The 21,857-nt window shown below is 44.5% G+C and overlaps 1 long non-coding RNA gene across 1 annotated transcript in view; it reads right to left on the bottom strand.

The window, feature by feature from the left end:
• The window catches only part of LOC113903305, a 43,240-nt gene extending 23,489 nt beyond the window's left edge, over window positions 1-19,751 (bottom strand). Inside the window, exon 1 of the long non-coding RNA XR_003514072.1 lies at window positions 16,508-19,751. This is a non-coding gene — a long non-coding RNA (uncharacterized LOC113903305). The remainder of the gene's footprint in view (window positions 1-16,507) is intronic.
• Between the last annotated feature and the right edge of the window lie 2,106 nt (window positions 19,752-21,857).

Genomic DNA, 21,857 nt, shown 5'->3' with positions numbered 1-21,857 from the left:
TAGGTCATATGGCGGTTTTATTCTTAGTTTTTTAAGGAATCTCCATACCACATTCCATAGTGGCTGTATCAATTTACATTCCCACCAACAGTGCAAGAGTGCTTCCTTTTCTCCACACCCTCTCCAGCAGTTATTGTTTGTAGACTTTTTGATGATGCCTATTCTGACTGGGGTGATATGACAGCTCATTGAAGTTCTGATTTGCATTTCTCTAATAATGAGCAATGTTAAGTACCTTTTCACTTGTTTGTTAGCCATCTGTAAGCCTTCTTGGAGAAATGTCTGTTTAGGTCTTTTTCCCATTTTTTGATTGGGTTGTTTGTTTTTCTGATATTGAGTTGTACGAGCTACTCATATATTTTGGAAATTAATCCTTTGTCAGTTGTTTCATTTGCTATTATTTTCTCCCATTCTAAGGGTTGTCTTTTCACCTTGCTTATAGTTTCCTTTGCTGTGCAAAAGCTTTTAAGTTTAATCAGGTCCCATTTATTTACTTTTGTTATTTCCGTTACTCTAGGAGGCGGGTCATAGAGGATCTTGTTTTATGTGGGAGCCCTCATTGACATTTGGAGGTGAGAAATCACTGATGGCTGTGACATTTCCTGTTTATTAATATGGCAGGAGATATTTTCATTTCACAAAGTAAAAACACCTGCCCTCCTAAGGCATGGAGAAATGCCTTAGGGGTGGTCATTGGAAAAGAATTCAAAACAAGGCAGCCATTAATGAAGCCAATTTCAAGAAGTAAGTATAACTCACACCCTTTAAAAGAAATCACAAGAAAAGATGTCAACATCACTATTTATTCAGTTCAGTTCAGTCAATCAGTCGTGTCCAACTCTTTGCGACCCCATGGACTGCAACACGACAGGCCCCCCTGTCCATCACCAACTCCCAGAGTTCACTCAAACTCATGTCCATTGAGCCAGTGATGCCATCCAACCATCTCATCCTCTGTCGTCCCCTTCTCCTCCTGCCTTCAATGTTTCCCAGCATCAGGGTCTTTTCAAATCAGTCAGTTCTTCATGTCAGGTGGCCAAAGTACTGGAGTTTCAGCTTCAGCATCAGTCCTTCCAATGAATATTCAGGACTGATTTCCTTTAGGATGGACTGGTTGGATCTCCTTGCAGTCCAAGGGACTCTCAACAGTCTTATTCAACATCACAGTTCAAAAGCATCAATTCTTCAGTGCTCACCTTTTTTTATAGTCCAGCTCTCACATCCATACATCACTACTGGAAAAACCGTAGCTTTGACTAGATGGACCTTTGTTGGCAAAATAATGTCTCTGCTTTTTAATATGCTGTCTAGGTTGGCCATGGAGAAGACAATGGCACCCCACTCCAGTACTCTTGCCTGGAAAATCCCATGGACGGAGGAGCCTAGTAGACTGCAGTCCATGCTAAGGGTCAGACACAACTGAGCGACTTCACTTTCACTTTTCACTTTCATGCATTGGAGAAGGAAATGGCAACCCACTCCAGTGTTCTTGCCTGGAGAATCCCAGGGACGGGGGAGCCTGGTGGGCTGCCGTCTATGGGGTCGCACAGAGTCGGACATGACTGAAGTGACTTAGCAGCAGCAGGTTGCCCATAGCTTTTCTTCCAAGGAGCAAGTGTCTTTTAATTTCATGACTGCAGTCACCATCTGCAGTGATTTTGGAGCCCCCAAAATAAAGTCTATCACTGTTTCCACTGTTTCCCCATCTATTTGCCATGAAGTGATGGGACCAGATGCCATGATCTTGGTTTTCTGAATCTTGAGTTTTAAGCCACCTTATCATACTCCTCTTTCATTTTCATCATGAGGCTCTTTAGATCCTCTTCACTTTCTGCCATAAGGGTGGTGTCATCTGCATCTGAGGTTATTGATATTTCTCCCAGCAGTCTTCATTTCAGCTTGTGCTTCATCCAGTCCAGAATTTCTCATGATGTACTCTGCATAGTTAAATAAGCAGAGTGACAATATACAGCCTTGACATACTCCTTTCCCAATTTGGAACCAGTCTGTTGTTCCATGTCCAGTTTTAACTGTTGCTGCTTGACCTGCATACAGATTTCTCAGAAGGCAGGTCAAGTGGTCCAGTATTCTCATCTCTTGAAGAATTTTCCACAGTTTGTTGTGATCCACATAGTCAAAGGCTTTGGCGTAGTCAATAAAACAGAAGTAGTTGTTTTTCTGGAACTCTCTTGCTTTTTTGATGATCCAGTGGATGTTGGCAATTTGATCTCTGGTTCCTCTGCCTTTCTAAATCCAGCTTGACATCTGGTAGTTCACGGTTCACGTACTCTTGAAGCCTGGCTTGGAGAATTTTGAGTGTTATTTTGCTAACATGTGCTGCTGCTGCTGCTGCTAAGTCGCTTCAGTCGTGTCCAACTCTGTGCGACCCTATAGATGGCAGCCCACCAGGCTCCGCCATCCCTTGGATTCTCCAGGCAAGAACACTGGAGTGGGTTGCCATTTCCTTCTCCAATGCAGGAAAGTGAAAGTGAAGTTGCTCAGTCATGTCCGACATTTTGCAACCCCATGGACTGCAGCCTACCAAGGTCCTCTGTCCATGGGATTTTCCAGGCAAGAGTACTGGAGTGGGTTGCCATTGCCTTCTCTGGCTAGCATGTGAGATGAGTTCAGTTGTGCAGTATTTTGAACATTCTTTGGCATTGCTTTCTTTGGGATAGCAATGAAAACTGACCTTTTCCAGCCCTGTGGCCACTGCTGAGTTTCCCAAATTTGCTGGCATATTGAGTGCAGCACTTTCACAGCATCATCTTTTAGCATTTGAAATAGTTCAACTGGAATTCCATCACCTCCACTAGCTTTGTTCATAGTGATGCTTCCTAAGGCTCACCTAACTTCGAATTTCAGGATTTCTGGCTCTAGGTGTGTGATCACACCATCATGGTTATCTGGGTCATGAAGATCTTTTCTGTATAGTTCTTCTGTGTATTCTTGCCACCTCTTCTTAATATCTTCTGCTTCTCTTAGGTCCATACCATCTCTGTCCTTTATTGTGCCCATTTTTGCATGAAATGTTCCCTTGGCATCTCTCATTTTCTTGAAGAGATCTCTGGTCTTTCCCATTCTATTGTCTTCCTCTATTTCTTTGCCTAAATCACTGAGGAAGGCTTTCTTATCTCTCCTTGCTATTCTTTGGAACTCTGCATTCAGATGGGTATATCTTTCCTTTTCTCCTCTGCCTTCCACTTCTCTTTTTTTCTCAGCTATTTGTAAGGCCTCCTCAGACAACCATTTTGCCTTTTTGCATTTCTTTTTCTTGGGAATGGTCTTGATCACTGCCTCCTGTACAATATCACAAACCTCCGTCCATATTTCTTTAGGCACTCTGTCTATCAGATCTAATCCCTTGAATTTATTTGTCACTTCCACTGTATAATCATCAGATCAGATCAGTCGCTCAGTCGTGTCCAACTCTTTGCGACCCCATGAATCATAGCACGCCAGGCCTCCCTGTCCATCACCAACTCCCAGAGTTCACCCAGACTCACATCTATCGACTCAGTGATGCCATCCAGCCATCTCATCCTCTGTCATCCCCTTCTCCTCTTGCCCCCAATCCCTCCCAGCATCAGAGTCTTTTCCAATAAGTCAACTCTTCGCATGAGGTGGCCAAAGTACTGGAGTTTCGGCTATAGCATCATTCCTTCCAAAGAAATCCCAGGGCAAGAGATTTGATTTAGGTCATACCTGAATGGTCTACTGGTTTTCCCCACTTTCTTCAATTTAAGTCTGAATTTGGCAATAAGGAGTTCATAATCTGAGCCACAGTCAGCTCCCAGTCTTGTTTTTGCTGACTGTATAGAGCTTCTCCATCTTTGGCTGCAAAGAATATAATCAATCTGATTTTGGTATTGACCATCTGATGATGTCCATGTGTAGAGTCTTCTCTTGTGTTTTTGTAAGAGGGTGTTTGCTATGAGCAGTGCATTCTCTTGGCAAAACTGTTACACCCTTTGCCCTGCTTCATTCTGCACTCCAAGGGCAAATTTGCCTGTTACTCCAGGATCTCTTGGCCTCCTACTTTTGCATTTCAGTCCCCTATAATGAAAAGGACATCTTTTTCTGGTGTTAGTTCTAGAAGGTCTTGTACATCTTCAAAGAACCGTTCAGCTTCAGCTTCTTCAGTGTTACTGGTCAGGGAATAGACTTGGATTACCGTGACATTGAATGGTTTGCCTTGGAAATGAACAGAGATCATTTTGTCATTTTTGATATTGCATCAAAGTACTGCATTTCGGACTCTTTTGTTGACTATGATGGCTACTCCATTTCTTCTAAGGGATTCTTGCCCACAGTAGTAGATATAATGGTCATGTGAGTTAAATTCACCCATTCCAATCCATTTTAGTTCACTGATTCCTAAAATGTCGATGTCCACTCTGGCCATCTCCTGTTTGACGACTTACAGTTTGCCTTGATTCATGGACCTAACATTCCAGGTTCCTATGCAATATTGCTCTTTACAGCATTGGACTTTACTTCCACCACCAGTCACATGCACAGCTGGGTGTTGTTTTTGCTTTGGCTCCATCTCTTCATTCTTTCTGGAGTTATTTCTCCACTGATCTCCAGTAGCATAATGGGCACCTGGGGAGTTCATCTTTCAGTGTCCTATCTTTTTGCCTTTTCATAGTGTTCATGGGGTTCTCAAGGCAAGAATACTGAAGAGGTTTGCCATTCCCTTCTCCAGTGGACCATGTTTTGTCAGAAATCTCCACCATGACGCATTCATCTTGGGTGGCCCTATATGGCATGGCTCATAGTTTCGTTGAGTTAGACAAGGCTGTGGTCCATGTGATCAGATTGGTTAGTTTTCTGTGATTGTGGTTTTCATTCTGTCTGCCCTCTGATGGAGAAGGATAAGAGGCGTGTGGAAGCTTCCTGATAGGAGAGACTGACTGAGGGGAAAACTGGGTCTTGTTCTGATGGGCAGGGCCATGCTCAGTAAATCTTTAATCCAATTTTGGAGGAGCCTGCCCACCAGAACCCTGTGCTCCTGGGAGGGGTGTGTGAACGAGCACCCTCTCTGTGCAGCAGGCACAGAGTAGCTTAGCAACTTCCCCGTAGGCAGCACTGGGATGAGATTGAGTACCAGGACACACAGTGGGGTGTGTGTCCTTGAACGCACCCTGGGCCCATCCAGAGTGAAGAGGGCAGTAGGCGGGTGCTGGCCGCTATGCTGCGTGTGGGAGGCCCCACAGGTACCTGTTGGCTCTTGCACCTGACAACCATGGAGACCTCCCCAGGACAGAGCAAACAGCCTGCCCCGGGCAGTGGGAGCTCCTGGTGGCCCTGCAGGGGACGTGAGAAGGACCAGGCCAGAGGGGAGTAGGCGCCCAGGCAGAGCCATGGAACTCGGGGCCTGAGGGGGCCTTTCTGGTCTGAGCTGGGAGTGGACGAGCAGGTGGTGAGTGTGATCTGGGAAAGCAGCCCTGGTGATGTGAGACTGAATCCACTTCACAGTGACAAGCCTTTCGGATGAGCCCAGAAACATGACTGTGAGACAAGAGTCCTGGTAAAAGAAGGTGAATGAGTCCCCCTAGGACGAGGCTCTCTGAGCTGCTGCCCCGGGAGAGGGTGAAAGAGGCAGATGTGAATGTGCTATGAATGAGCAGTCACCCTGGGCAGGTGGCAGGCACAGACCCCACTCCATGGCTGCCCATCTGTCCTTCTGGGTGGGTTACTTGGTTTCTTGGAGCCTCAGCCTCTCAGGCTGCTTGTGGGGTGATGGTAGCATGGACTGACTAGTCATTTGCTCAGAACAGGGCAGAAAGGGGTCTCGTGGAAATTCCTCAGAACACCATCAATATGGGACTCATGGCCCCTGCTGCTGGCAGGTTCTTCAGGATTCGGAGAGCAAATGTGAGCAGACTTGTAGCAGAGCCTGGGATGGGCTTGGTTTTGGTGGTTGGTGGAGTGACCACTCTTGCCCCCAGGCCCTCCCAGCATTACCTTTTCAGGCTCCGGGTCAGGGAGCCCGGGTGTGGGTCCAGCTGCGCCACCAGGGAGGCCTGGAGAACTTGGCAAGGAAGCACTGTGGTGGCCCTCACCTGTGCAGACGCTTCCAACCCAGGGGCCAGTGGGAACTCTTGCCCTGCACGTAGGTTTCAAATCCACAGCACACATGAGCTTCGGGCGGCTCTGTTTTATACATGCAAAGTCCTAATACCCAGTACATCCACAGCCCGTGGAAAGGTGGCACGTCTCATCTGGCTCCAAGTGCTGCTTCTGGGTCCCTCCTGACTGGACGCCCGGCAGCCAGTGTCACCGAGTCAGACTGTCAGGTGGTGTCAGGGTGTGGGGACGAGAGCACAGAGTCCAGGCCCAGGAGGGGCTGACTGTCCACGGAGCCGGTGCTGCGGCTGTAGGTGCGCCCTCCCCCCACCCCACAGGCAGAGACCACAGCCCCCCTACAGATTTTTTCCAAGTTAGTCCTATGGACCCTGCTCGGGCCCTAGGTTGGCCGAGGCTCTCTGCCTTCCACAAGGAAGGTTTCCTTTTTCCATTCGGGTTCAAGTAGGTAATTATGAAACCAAAGCTGAGACCAACTCAGCACAGACTTTATTCAGGGGCCAAAGAGTGGAGAAGTGGGAACAAAGTTCACAGCTCAACTTCTCACCCACCTGGAGAGAGTGGCTTGACTTTAAACAGCAAAGACAAAGGGAGGAGGAGTGAGGCTAATGCTGGGGAGGCAGGTACATTAAGAGTTTTTCCAAGTTAGTGGGGTGCCACCTCCTTTTCACCTTTTTTTGGTTCTTCATGTTGGGTCATGGCCAATGGTTGGTGGGTCATTTAATATAATGATCAAGTTAGCAGCGAGCGGGGATGTGAAGAGATCTTAATTCCCTGCCGAGGAACTGAACCTGGGAAACCTGGATAAGAACCAGGAATCCTAGCCACCAGACCACCAAGGGCTAGAGGCTAGAAGCTGTTTTTCCCCGGATCTTTGCCTGCAGTAAAAAATGCTTTTACCATGGAGGCAGAAACTGTAAATGCAGGTGCAAATTTAATTGTTAGAGACACAGCATAACAACAAGTGGGAAAGCACATAGAGAAATGGTTTGTTAAGACAGAAGCAAGGCAGAAAAGGGTGTGGGCGTACCCCCCAGGGAGGGGGGCGCAGTAAAGAAGCAGTTAAGCCAAGTATAGAGGGCAGTTCTTCCGGGTCTTTGTCTACCTTTAGCCCAATTATCTGGTTCCTTTTCCCACACCTGACCTACCCTGGGACCCTCCCCTGGGTGCACACTCACCCCTCAGCCAAGATGGATCTCAAAGTGAAGGCTTCTGGGAGGAGCAAGACTCATTATGGCCTGGCATTATCTCGAGTTCTGACCCACAGGAAGCCTTTCTGTGCATGTGTAGTGTCTCCCTTGTTCCAGAAGAGTGGGAGGCAGAGATCCCTGGATCCTTTACTCATACAGGCTTTTGCCCCCTCTTTGTCCTTGCCATGACTATCACCTTAAGATGTTTATAAGAGACAAACACTGGCTATTTACTCAGTTGTTACTTCCATTTCAGAGAGCAAACAGGAGGCTGACTGTAAATACCTAGACTGAAGTCCATCTATCTCTTCTCTCAGAAATATTAACATAGTTTTAAGCATCCAGCCTGAAGTCCACTTCTTTGTGTCGCATGAAATGCAAACAGGAGGCCAGTTATATGTCTAACCTGGAGCCCATCTATCTCCTACATTAATAATATACTAAAATCAACAAACTATGAGACTTGGGGTCTGCTGGAGGTCAGATTGATTGCCATCTTGGTCCTAGTGAGGTAGAAAAGTATTAGGTAGTCAGTGTAGGGTCAAAAGAAAGCAAGACCTTGGTTTCTTCTTCTAAAAACCTAATTCCAATCTTCACTTATTTTTCATATGAGCATTTCACTCCAGTAATCTATAACCATACTGGCTGTTCCAGTTTCTTGACATTCAAAGAGAATGCCTCCATGCCCCCTTGACCTGAAGGCTATAAATCACCCAAACCCATGACAGAACAATCAGAAACTGATTAAGGTGAAAAATACCAGGTGGTCCACTAACTTTAGAACTGCTCTGGTCTTCAGACAATGGCCTGAAGTCAGAGAAAAGGTCAGGGGATCGAAACTCAATATCATAAGAAAATTCAAGAACTGAGAGATCAAAGGGAGGGCCATAAAAATTGACACACTGACATGATGATTTTTAAACTGATTGGCAAGGGATTGCATACATCAGGACCCTAGTTCAGTTCAGTCACTCAGTCGCATCTGACTCTTTGTGACCCCATGGACTGCAGCACGCCAGGCCTCCCTGTCCAACACCAACTCCTGGAGCCTGCTCAAACTAATGTCCATCAAGTTGGTGATGCCATCCAACCATCTCATCCTCTGTCATCACCTTCTCCTCCTGCCTTCAGGAGGAGAATGAAGGCATTGGGAATGCCTTCAATCTTTCCCAGCATCAGGGTCTTTTCCAGTGAGTCAGTTCTTCGCATTAGGTGGCCAAAGTATTGGAGCTTCAGCATCAGTCCTTCCAATGAATATTCAGGACTGATTTCCTTTAGGATTGACTGGTTGGATCTCCTTGTAGTCCAAGAAACTCTCAAGAGTCTTCTCCAACACCACAGTTCAAAAGCATCAATTCTTCAGCACTCAGCTTTCTTTATAGTCCAACTCTCACATCCATACATGACTACTGGAAAAACCATAGCTTTGACTAGCTGGACCTTTGTCGGCAAAGTAATGTCTCTGCTTTTTAATATGTTGTCTAGGTTGGCCATAACTTTTCTTCCAAGGAGCAAGCATCTTTTAATTTCATGACTGCAGTCACCATCTACAGTGATTTTGGAGCCTCCCAAAATAAAGTCTGTCACTGTTTCCATTGTTTCCCCATCTATTTGCCATGAAGTGTTGGGACCGCATGCCATGATCTTAGTTTTCTGAATGTTGAGCTTTAAGCCAGCTTTTTCACTCTCCTCTTTCACTTTCATCAAGAGGCTCTTTAGTTCTTCGCTTTCTGCCGTAAGGGTGGTGTCATCTGCATATCTGAGGTTATTGATATTTCTCCTGGCAATCTTGATTCCAGCTTGTGCTTCATCCAGCCTAGCATTTCTCATGATGTACTCTGCATATAACTTAAATAAGCGGGGTGACAATATACAGTCTTGATGTACTCCTTTCCTGATTTGGAACCAGACTATTAATAAGAACAAAGCAACCAAGGGATGCTTAACTTTGCAGTTTGGATGAAATGAGATTTTGCTATAGCTGGATGGGATCCCTGTTGGATTACCAGACCCTGTTTCATGACAAGATTAGTAGGTAATCGGCTGATAAAATTTCAATTTAAAAAATGGGAAGAAAAAACAGATGGCAAATAATCAAATGCAGATGAGAATCCTCTTGATTCTTTCGACTAACTTAGTGCCAATGGGAGGAATGGCTAAAACAAAGTTTGGCATAACTGTTTCTCCTCAAAAGGACATTCAGCCTCATAGTAACAGGTTAATGTATAAATGCTATGGCTATTAAATAAACAATAAGCTGATTCTAATGTTCATAATTCTAAAAAGGTGTAAAATTCTCACTGCAGGCTTCTTGCTACATGAATAAATAAAGAACATGGAGCCTCCATTTCATGTAACCAACAAATAATCCATAGATTGCTTACATATTGGTACATATGACTTGTACTTCATGTATAATGAATTGCCAGAATAAATCTGTTGTGATTTCATTTGCAAAAGTAAACAAATATGAAGCAAACAATGGGAATTTCAATCAAATGAGATATTTGATGTGGATGGTAAATCAATAAATGCACTGTTAACAATTGTGATCAACACCTCGAATTTTCAAACGTTGGTCATTACTGTTCTTACAGTCAAAACACAATGATGATTTTTCACTTCATTGCCATGTTTCCATTCCATGTAAGAATACTGATGACATTCATTGTATTCTGTTGTTAGTTTTATAAGGTTTTTCTTCAAAATCTTCATAAATTTGTAGTGGGCTTGGATTTATTAACATGTTAGAATTGGTTGTGTTATCCTAATGAATTCTGATGAGTGATTTTGGGGATTAATTTTTTTAATATATAGTGTAACTGTTAGTAGTTTTGGTAAGGCAACAGCTATTGCTACTAAGCAGGATGCTGAGGTTTGAGTTAAAATTGTCTTAGGTATATTTCCTTTCTGTAATGATGGAAATACAGATTAAAATCACAATGCAATATTTGTTCACATTCCCTAAATGATTATAATCAAGATCAAAATATTAACAGCAAGGTAGGAAACTGGAAACCTTACACTTTGCTTGTGGATATGGAAAACAGTACAGACCATATGTACAATAGTTTGGCATTTTCTCAGAAAGATAAAAATATACTTACTGTTTACTTCACCAACTCCATTCTTGGATATATACATCAATGAACTAAAAACAGATGTTCAAACAACAACCTGTACACAAACATTCATAGCAACATTATTCACAACAGCCCAAAGGTAAAACCCATTCAACTATCCATCCGTGGACAAATTAATATGCAAAATAGGGTCCATGCAAAAGCTTCAGCAATATTCTACCATACAAAAAATACAGTGAAATGGTGCGGCCACTGTGCAAGACATTAAAGAAATTCCTCAAAAACTAATAAATGGAATTAACATCAAATATGTCAGTTCCAATTCAGGATATGTACCCAAAAGATTTAAGAAAACATGCTGAAAAAAATAAACATATTTCTACACTCATATTCACAACAGCATTACTCACACTGGCCAACAAACAGAAGGAATCCAAGTGTCCATGGACAGACAATTTCATAAACAAACTGTGGTATACACACAGTGGGATATGATTCAGCCTTTAAAAGTAGGTAATTTTGACAATGTGGATGAACCTTATAGTCATTATATTAAGTGAAACAAACCAGACCAAAAAAGGACAAACATTCTGTGATTCTGCTAGTATGAGATAGTGAAATCAACTCAAAGCAAGTCAAATTCAAAGACAGAACAGGGGTTGAAAAGAGCTGATGTTTCATGGACAGTTTCACTTGGGGAAACTGACTTCCCATGACATCTCCAAAACCTGTTACATAAATAACTGGAAACCATATGCAATCAAATGAAAGTAGAAAGAAATTTTATAATTTACACCAAATTCACTCAAACTTCTCAACAGACAAAATGCAAAGCTGTATCTACAGTACCTGTTTTGCTTATGAATTTTAACAAAAAAACTAAAGTTTATCCAAAAAAGGATATAAAATTTATAACATGACCTTTAAAAAATTAAAAATTTAAACTCATAAAAGACCTTATTCAGAAAACCTAAACACAAACCACAGAGAAATACATTTACAAAATACGTATCTGATAAATGCTTGTACTCAAACAATACCGAAAAATCTGGAACAAACAACCTCATTAAAGATGTATAAATGTGAACACCCGGCCAAAGAAAACATACAGATAGCAAATAAACATACCAAAAATACTAAAAAATCATATTTCATTAGGAAATTACAAATTAAAGCTACAGTGAAATACCACTGCACACCTATTAGAATCAGTAAACTCAGAAAAAGAAAAAAAATAAACCCAGGGGCTTCCTTGGTGGCTCGGTGGTAAAGAATCCACCTGACAACCCAAGGGACTCAAGCTCAACCCCTTATCTGGGAATATCCCACACGCCACGGAGCAACTTAGCTGTTTTTCCCCAAAGCTAAACAAGGTTCACCTGAGGATTGAACATTGCATGTCTAGTATTTAGAAAACGGCTTTGAAAAAGTGTCCAAACAAAAACTATCATGCAATCATGCACAGCAGCTCTACTTGTAATAGCTACAAGCTTTCCCACTCCAGTACTCTTGCCTGGAAAACCCCATGGACGGAGGAGCCTGGTGGGCTGCAGTCCATGGGGTCGCCGAGGGTTGGACACGACTGAGCGACTTCACTTTCACTTTTCACTTTCATGCACTGGAGAAGGAAATGGCAACCCACTCCAGTGTCTTGCCTGGAGAATCCCAGGGACGGGGGAGACTGGTGGGCTGCCGTCTATGGGGTCGCACAGAGTCGGACATGACTGAAGTGACTTAGCAGTAGCAGTAGCAGTTCAAATATCAGGATTTCTTCCATAGATGACTGGGTAAGCAAATGGATACATCCAAAGTGAGGGGGAGCAAATGCTACCCCAAAATACACCTTTTCAGCATGAGAATTATTTGGAGCTAAGCTTTTTTTAAGAGGACACATGATCACCTTTGAAACCCAAGTCAAGATGGCTCTTCAGTGAGTCACATTTACAAGAGTAATCTCCACTTCAAAGGAAGTCTCTATACCAGATGGAAGGGAGACAGTCTCTCAAGACTATTGATAGGAGAGGCTAAGATATAAATCTGCATAACAACCACACCCTTCCTTTCTTGTTTTTATTTTTTTAATATCTATTTTTTTGTTTATGTGGCTGCACCGGGTTGACCTTCCTTGAGGCAAGCCAGATACTTAGCTGCGGCATGCCAACTCTTGGCTGTGGCATGTTTCCTGATCACAGACTGAACCTGGGCCCCCTTCTTTGGGAGGGCAGAGTCTCAGCCACTGGACCACCAGGAAAGTCCCTGTTTTGTTTTTAGATGAAGATGGTGTCTAAGGTGATATCCTGGGCCATTTCAAGACTGACTCAATTTCCTGGATTTCTCCAAAGCACACACAAGGGACACACGTTACTAAACTGGTCTGCACAAATGAAGGTAGTTCACACTACGACACTGTACGCTTACAATGAGTTAAATGGTAAATGGCACGTTATCTATTTCACAATGGGGGAAAAAAGAATGTAGCACTGATACATGTTATAACATGAACAAACATTACAAGTATCTTTAGTGAAAAAAATCCATACAGAAAAGGCCGTCCAGATTGAACATTCACCTTGACTGCTTTAAATCCACAAGGTTGTCCAAATGACTGAAATTTTCAGTAACACTCCAAACAAAAATTAGATGAGGATGGGAAAAAAGATACATTCATACACTTGGACAATTGCTGAAAGTAGAAGTAGGCCTGTGGATTACGTTATAAGGTGGAAACCATGTGACTTCCTGATTTCAGGGGTTGTGTGCTGGTTCCACAGAAGAATGCACCCATTTTGGATAAAACACATAGAGTATTTTAGGTGATGTGGCAAATGTACTTTTTACCATTATTAGGAGTTTTCTGTACATTTCAAATTCAGTCAGTTCAGTTCAGTAGGCTCAGTCATGTCAGACTCTTTGTGACCCCATGAACTGCAGCACATCAGGCCTCCCTGTCCATCGCCAACTTCCGGAGTTTACTCAAACTCACATCTGTTGAGTTGGTGATGCCATCCAACCATCTCATCCTCTATCATCCCCTTCTCCTCCTGCCTTCAATCTTTCCCAGCATTAAGGTCTTTTCAAATCAGTCAGTTCTTTGCATCAGGTGGCCAAAGTATTGGAGCTTCAGCTTTAGCATCAGTCCTTCCAATGAATATTCGGGACTGATTTCCTTTAGGATTGACTGGTTGGATCTCCTTGCAGTCCAAGGGACTCTCAAGAGTCTTCTCCAACATCACAGTTCAAAAGCATCAATTCTCCAGCACTCAGTTTTCTTTATAGTCCAACTCTCACATCCATACATGACTACTGGAAAAACCACAGCTTTGACTAGACAGACCTTTGTTGGCAAAGTAATGTCTCTGCTTTTTAATATGCTGTCTAGGCTGGCCATAATTTTTCTTCCAAGGAGCAAGCATCTTTTAATTTCATGACTGCAGTCACCATCTGCAGTGATTTTTGAGCCCCCCAAAATAAAGTCTCTCAGTTTCCCCATCTGTTTGCCATAAAGTGATGGAACCAAATGCCATGATCTTAGATTTTTGAATGCTGAGTTTTAAGCCAACTTTTTCACTCTCCTCTTTCACTTTCATCAAGAAGCTCTTTAGTTCTCTTCGCTTTCTGCCATAATGGTGGTGTCATCTGAGTATCTGAGGTTATTGATATTTCTCCCGGCAATCTTGATTCCAGCTTGTGCTTCATCCATCCCAGCATTTCACATGATGTACTCTGCATATAAGTTAAATAAGCAGGGTGACAATATACAGCCTTGACGTATTCCTTTCTCAAGTTGGAACCAGTCTGTTGTTCCATGTCCAGTTCTAACTGTTGCTTCTTGGCCTGCATGCATATTTCTCAGGAGGCAATGCCAAGCAAATCCTGCCACACTAAGACCACGTCCATGTGGAGCTGCAGATTCCTTGCTCTCCGGTGCCAGGGCATCTGCAGCCTGGGGTCCCCTCTCCTGCAAAGGCCAGGGAGGAGGAAGTGGTGCCCCTGTAAAGCCGCCAGAGATGCCCCGGTGCCCAAACTTCCTCTGCACAGAGACCACACCAAGCTGGACTCACTGAGACCAGTGCGGCCAAGAGGGCTGCCTGGCAGACCTAACTTGGGCCTGGGTGCGCTGCTAGCCCCTGCAAACCCAAGTTTTTAAATGGAAAAAGGACTTGAATAGTCCTTTTTGTATGTCTTCTCCAGATAAGACATACAAATGGTCAACAAACACGTGAAAAGATGTTAAACATCATTAGCCATGATGTAAATGCAAATTAACACCATAATACCCTATCTTCCAATACCAGAGGACCCACAACCAAGAAAACTAAAAATAACAAAATGTTGGCAAAAATGTAGAGAAACTGAATAGTTTCTCATGGGCAAATGAATAAGTTGTGGAGATGGTGGTGAGAATATGTGTACAACAAAGTGAGGGTAGTTAATGCTATAGGCTGTGCATTGAAATGGTTTTAATGCTCAATGTTATACATTTCTAACTGCAATGAAAAGATGAATGAAGCAGTTATGATACAGGTTACCACATGGATGAATATTGAAGACATTAAGTAAGTCATACACAAAAGGCCACCCAGGTCCCAATCATCCTGTGTGCTTTAAATCCACAAAGGTTTTGAAAAGGAGGGAAAGTGTCACCAGTAGTTGCGGAAGAAGAAAACTGAACAGCATGGGAAGACTTCCGTATAGCTGGGGCAAGGGTGAAGGCTGAAGGGGCCTGCGGATAGGACTGAAAGGTGGAACCATGAGATTTCCTCTTTGGGGGTTTCTGTGCTGCTTCCCTGGTAGGGTATCCCAGTATGGGGTAAAACACGCTGGAGTATTATATGTGACCTGGCACACGGGAGTACTTTGTACTGTTACTTACACTGTTTTATACACTTGAAATGACTGGAAGGTAAACTACTTTTCAAAAGAACCACGTCAAAACCCTGCTTAAAAAACAGCAGAGAAGGCATTAAACTTCATTACAGAGGCCAAGCCTTAACCAGATTCAGTTCAGCCAAAATGGTGGTGCTGATTGCTCTTAACAGGAGTCCACGTGTTATCAAGAGGCATGGCGGGAAGATTATAATAGGGGCCACTATGTCTTGGGTGCTGTGGAAGACTTTGATGTAGTAGAAATAGTGAGTTATCTGTATTCTAGTTTTCCACATCAAGCCGCCAAAAAACTGTTAGAATAAATGAATTCAGTAACACTGCCAGGTACAAAAATCAGTTGCCTTTCTATACACCAATAATGTGCCATTAGAAAGAAAAATTAAGCACTTCCCTGGTTGTTCAGTGGTTGAGAATGCACCTGCCAATCCAGGGACATGGGTTCTATCCCTTATCCAGGAAGATTCCACATACCAGGGGCCAATTAAGCCCGTGAGCCACAACTACTAAGGCCTGCGCTCTAGAACCCACGCTCCTCAACTAAAGAGTAGGGCCCCCAAATCCGGCTCACCGCAGTTAGAGAAAGCACAGGCAAAGCAACAAAGAGAAATTAAGACAGCAATCCCAAATAATACCTAGGTGTAAATTTAACTAAGGCTGTGAAAGCACAGTGAACAGACACAGATAAACGGAAAGCCATCCTGCGCTCAGGGACACAAAGAACATGGTTACAGTGTCCATTCTACCCAAAGCAACATTCAAGTGCAAAACAAACCTGGTCAGATTTCAATGGCATTTTCCACAGAATCAGAACAAACATCCTGAACATTTGTGTGTAAACACCAAGGCCTCTGAATAAAACAGAACAGGCTGAGAAAAGAAAACGCTCTGAGAAAAGAGAACAGGCCGAAAGCATCTCCCTCCCAGACTTCACCCTATGTGATGTAGCTAATTCACCAAAAAATGTGTGGAATTGGCCCAAAAACGGGCACACAGAGCACAGGAACAGAACAGAAACCAAAAATAACCCTACAGGCGGGCGGTCAGTTAACTCGCAGGAAAGGAGCCAAGAACACACACCAGGGAAAGGGCAGTCTGCTCAATAAACCGTGCCACACACCAAAGAACACGGTGCTCCGTCTACACCACAGACAAAAAGCCAGTTTTCCACCTCAAGCCCTTTCTCTCCTGGGTCCTCTGAAGGCAGACACCCTCGGCAGTCAGTCACACACCAGAACTTTCCTCCCCACTTTTCCTCACCTTTTCCTTCCACTACCTCCTGGCAGGTCCCGAGGAGACCGAGCTCCTGTCCATGTGAACTGGACGCCACAAGCTCCTAAGGCTGAATCCCCAGTGGGTCCTGAGGAGAGCAGGCTCCCACCAGCGTGGACTCACCCCCGGGCTGTCTTGAAGCCCAGGCTGTCAGCAAGGACTCAGACCCCAGCGTTCCACAAGCCGAAGCCCCAGCAGGTCCTGAGGAGATGGGGATCCCGTCAGCTGAGGGCAGAGCTACACCCGTGGGCACAGCGTGCTTTCCCACCCCAGTTCAGGGAGGTGAGCTCTGCCTTCCCTGACAGCCAATGGGAGAGTGCAGACACGGCCTCCCTCACAGGTCAGGCCCTGCCCCGAGGGTGGTTCTACAGCAAATGGTAGAAATTCAAACTGAAAGAGACAAATATCTCATGATTTCTCCAAAAGTTACAGAACAATTAACTGGAAACCATATGAAATGAAATGACTGTGAATGCAAACTGTAAAACTTATACCAAATTCACTCAAATTTACTAACAGACATTTAAAATGCAAAACTATCAAAATTACACAGAAACACAGAAGAAAATCTACATGACCTTGGCTTTGCTCTGCAGATCATGAGTTCTGAGTTTTAACACCCAAAAGGCCAGTATGCAGAAGAAAAAAATACTGTGGACTTTGACAGGGCCTACATGGGGGCTCGTGGTTAAAATGGCTCATTATGTTGACCTTGCAAACAAAGAATAAAATCACAGTGACCCTTGAGACTGACCAAATTGCCCAAACGACATTCTGTTTTCCTGATGGTGCCTACCTTCTCAAGGCTAGGAGACCACCAGATTCCAGACCTCTGGCTGCGTGACCACAGGACCTAACTACAGGCTAAAATTTAACTGTCCCTTCAGAGAATTTTTCATTGGCAGGGTATAAGACAGACCCAATCAGAAAGGGTTCTAATCAAGGGCCAGTCACCCTCTCATTTCCCTCTAATAAATTTCCTTTTCTTGCCTGACTGCCCGGCTCGCTCTCTTTTTTCTCCGCACTCAGCTTACATTCTGGTGCCAGGAGGGAAGATCCACCGCAGCTGGGTGGGCTCGTCTCACAAGCCCACCTCCGGTGGTCCCCTCCCTTGGATCTTGCCGAGAAACTGAGACGAGCCCCAGGACAGGACTCTCCACTTGACTTGCTGGACTGACATCCACACACTGGCCCACATTTCATCCATCGGTTACAAAGGTGAGCGAAATCCCATTCTCTCGGATCCTCTCTCTCTCTCTCTCTCTCTCTCTCTCTCTCTCTCTCTCTCTCACTCCTGTCTACCCTATTCAGCCGCAATGGGAAATTCTCAATCCCAGCCCTCAAAATCTACTCCTCTAGGATGCCTTCTCCAAAACCTAAGAGCCTTGGGCTTCCAAGGGGAGTTAAGACCAAAAAGACTTATTTACTCTTCTAACACTGTCTGGCCATAATACAGACTTGATAATAGGTCCCAATGGCCAGAAAACGGAACTCTCGATTATAATACTCTACGGGATCTCGATAACTTCTGCCACCGCAAAGGCAAGTGGTCAGAGATCCCTTATGTTCAGGCTTTCTTTGCTCTTCACTCTCAATCCTCCCTCTGTGAATCCTGTTCTACCTCTCAAATACTCTTAGCCCACCCTGGGCCATATCCTCCTAATACAATGTCTCCCAATCCCTGTTCAGACTTTTCTTCTTCCTTCAACCCTTCCGACCACAGCTCACCCTTCTCAAGGGAGCTCCCCATATCGCTCCCAATCCCGTTGCAGCTGCTCTAGATCCAGTTCCACAACTTCCACCTTATGCCCCCTTCTCCCTCCCTCTTCAAGCATAGGCCACAGCAGCTGCAGCTCCCAACGCCCCCTCCCCTGCCTGTGCTGGAGGCAAACTCTGAGACCTCAGCCCCACCCTCGACCCCAAGGGTCCCTAGTTTCTACCCTGACCTCCCTAGGTCCCCTCCCCATACCAGCTTTAAAGCAGGAAACTTCACAGCAGGACCCCACTCTTCCCTGCTCTTCTCCCTTTACCAGAAGGCGTTTTGTTAAGGTTCATGCCCCATTCTCCCTCATTGACCTATCTCAAATCAAAAAGCATCTTGGCTCCTTCTCCTCAGATGCCAGATAATTATCTAAAAGAATTCAGGTATCTTACCCAGTCTTATGACTTAACCTGCCATGACATTTACATCATACTTTCCTCCACTCTTCTCCCAGAAGGAAAGAGTATGGTAAGCCTCTCAGGCACATGCTGATGAGATACACACGTCCCCAGAGATGATCCCAACTGGGATTATCAGGCAGAGACACCTGGGTGGGCAGCCCGTAATCACATGGTTGCTTGCCTCATTGTGAGCCTTCAAAAGGCAGGACATAAAGCCAGCATCCTTGATAAGCTAGTAACTCAAGGACTAGACAAAAACCCGGCACAAATTCTAGCCAGGTTAACGGAAGCCCTACAAAAATATACAAGATTAGACCCCACTTCAGCAGAGGGTACCACTGTCCTTAACACCCATTTTATCTCTCAGTCGTCCCCTGATATCCAACTAAAAAAGGCAGAAGGCCCTCAAACCCTTCAACAAGACCTTTTAAATTTAGCCTTTAAGGTTTTAAACAACAGGGAAGAACAGGCAAAGCTAGAGAAGGCCAAACGAAATCAGGCCAAACACCACCTTTTAGCCACTGCTCTACATGGCTCCAAGCCTCCATCAACCAACAAAGACAGGAAGCCACCTGGGCCTTGCTTCAAATTTGGCAAAGAAGGTCACTGGGCCCGCTCATGCCTAAAGCCAAGGCCCCTTCCAGGTCCGTGTCCCAGCTGTGGCATAAAGGGACATTGGAAAGTCGACTGCCCAAATCCCCCTCTAAAGATCCAGACACCCCCTTCTGGTCTCGAGCAGGGGTCCTCTGACCCAGCTCTGCCCAGGCTCCTTGGACTTGCCTTACAGACTCTATCAAATTATTCTACTCTGAAAGACCTTATTCTGAAAGTCTAAAGACAAGCCACAAACTGGGAGAAAAATATTTTTAAACCACATATTTAATAAAGGATTTAGACTTAAAATAGACAAAGACCATAAAAAACATAATAAACCACCCCATAAAAAATGGGTAAGGATCTGAACAGACTCCTGACCAAAAGATATATACAGATAGTAAATATCACATAAAAATTAGATTAAAATATCATAACACTGCTGCTGCTGCTGCTAAGTCGCTTCAGTCGTGTCCGACTCTGTGCAACCCCATAGACGGCCTCCTACCAGGCTCCTCTGTCCCTGGGATTCTCCAGGCAAGAACACTGGAGTGGGTTGCCATTTCCTTCTCCAACGCATGAAAGTGAAGAGTCAAAATGAAGTCGCTCAGTCGTGTCCGACTCTTAGCGACCTCATGGACTTCAGCCTACCAGGCTCCTCCGTCCATGGGATTTTCCAGGCAAGAGTACTGGAGTGGGGTGCCATTGCCGGGGATTACAAATTAAGAGATACCACACTACACCAATTTGGACCGCTAAACTCCATATATATGACAGTATCAACTGGTGCAAAGTGAGGAACAACAGGAACTCTCCCTCACTGCTGGTGGGACACATGCACAGCCACTTTGTAACACAGTTGGGCAGTTTTCTCCAAAGCTAAACAAGCCTCACTTTGGGATTCAACAAAAGTTCAGTTCAGTTCAGTTGCTCAATCGTGTCTGACTCATTGCAATCCCGTGGACTGCAGCACACAGGCTTCCATGTCCATCACCAACTCTGGGAGCTCACCCAAACTCATGTCCATCAAGTCCATGATGTCATCCAACCATCTCATCCTCTGTCGTCGCCTTCTCCTCCCTCCTTCAATCTTTCAAGCATCAGGGTCCTTTCCAATGAGTCAGTTCTTCGCATCAGGTGGCCAAAGTATTGGAGTTTCAGCTTCAGCATCAGCCCTTTCAATGAATATTCATGACTGATTTCCTTTAGGATTGACTGGTTTGATCTCCTTGCAGGAGATCAATAGTGCTTTCAGTATTTAGAAAACAGCTTTGAAAGTCCATGCCCAAATGCAAACAAGATTGACTTATGCATAGCAGCACTATTCAAAATAGTTAAAAACTTGAAGAAATCAGGATATTCTTCAACAGATGAGTGCATAAGCAAATTGGGGTATGTCAAGGCAAGTAGAGAAGGCAATGGCACCCCACTCCAGTACTCTTGCCTAGAGAATCCCATGGATGGAGGAGCCTGGTGGGCTGTAGTCCATGGGGTCGCCAGGAGTCAGACACGACTGAGTGACTTCACTTTGACTTTTCACTTTCATGCATTGGAGAAGGAAATGGCAACCGACTCCAGTGTTCTTGCCTGGAGAATCCCAGGGACAGGGAAGCCTGGTGGGCTGCCATCTATGGGGTCGCACAGAGTCGGACACGATTGAAGTGACTCAGCAGCAGCAGCAAGGCAAGTAGAATATAAGTGTTAGTCACTCAGTTGTGTCCGACTCTGCAATCCCATGGACTGTAGCCCGCAGTTTCCTTTGTTCATACAATTATCCAGGCAAGAATACTGGAGTGGGTTGCCATTCCCTTCTCCAGGGGATCTTCCACACCCAGGGATCAAACCTGGGTCTCTTGCATTGTAGGCAGATTCTTTACCAGCTGAGCTACAGAGAGGAACCCAAACAGAATATGTCACCCCAAAATATGCCTCTCTGGTGTAAGGATTTTTAAGTCAGCTTCACAAAAAAAAAATCTCAGAAAACTAAGTAGCAACTGCCCTTTTATGAAGGACATTTTCAACAAAGAAATCTCCATATTTAAGGGCTATTGTTCTTTGCATCAAAAATACAAGGATAATTAAAACTCAAGTAACTAATCAGTGGAGAGGTCCCAACTTAAATCTGCAAACAATCATACCCTTCTTTACTGTGTTTTGCATAACCTGCCATAACGGACTTCACCTCCCAATGCCTTTCTCCTGTTTTTAGCTGAAGATATTATTTAAGGTGATGGCTTTGGACATTTCAGGGAGTAACTCAGCTTTACTTGTTAGCAACTTGTATGCAGGAGGTATTTGTTGTTGTAGTTGTTTTAGTCACTAAGTCACGTGTGACTCTTTTACAACCCCGTTGACTGCGGCCTGCCAGACTCCTCTGTCCATGGGATTTCCCAGGCAAGAATACTGGAGTGGGTTGCCATTTCCTTCTCCAGAGAATCTTCCCCACTCAAGGATCAAACCCATGTCTCCTGTATTGCAGGTGGATTCTTTACCACAAAGCAGCCTGTGAAACAGCACTTGGATTATCTCTTTAGTTACAGCATCAAATACATATGGCACTGACTACGTACAAAATATTAAT

This window comes from Bos indicus x Bos taurus, chromosome 13, assembly GCF_003369695.1.
Source record: "Bos indicus x Bos taurus breed Angus x Brahman F1 hybrid chromosome 13, Bos_hybrid_MaternalHap_v2.0, whole genome shotgun sequence".
NCBI classification, from domain to species: domain Eukaryota; kingdom Metazoa; phylum Chordata; class Mammalia; order Artiodactyla; family Bovidae; genus Bos; species Bos indicus x Bos taurus.
This window is presented reverse-complemented; position numbering and strand designations above follow the sequence as displayed.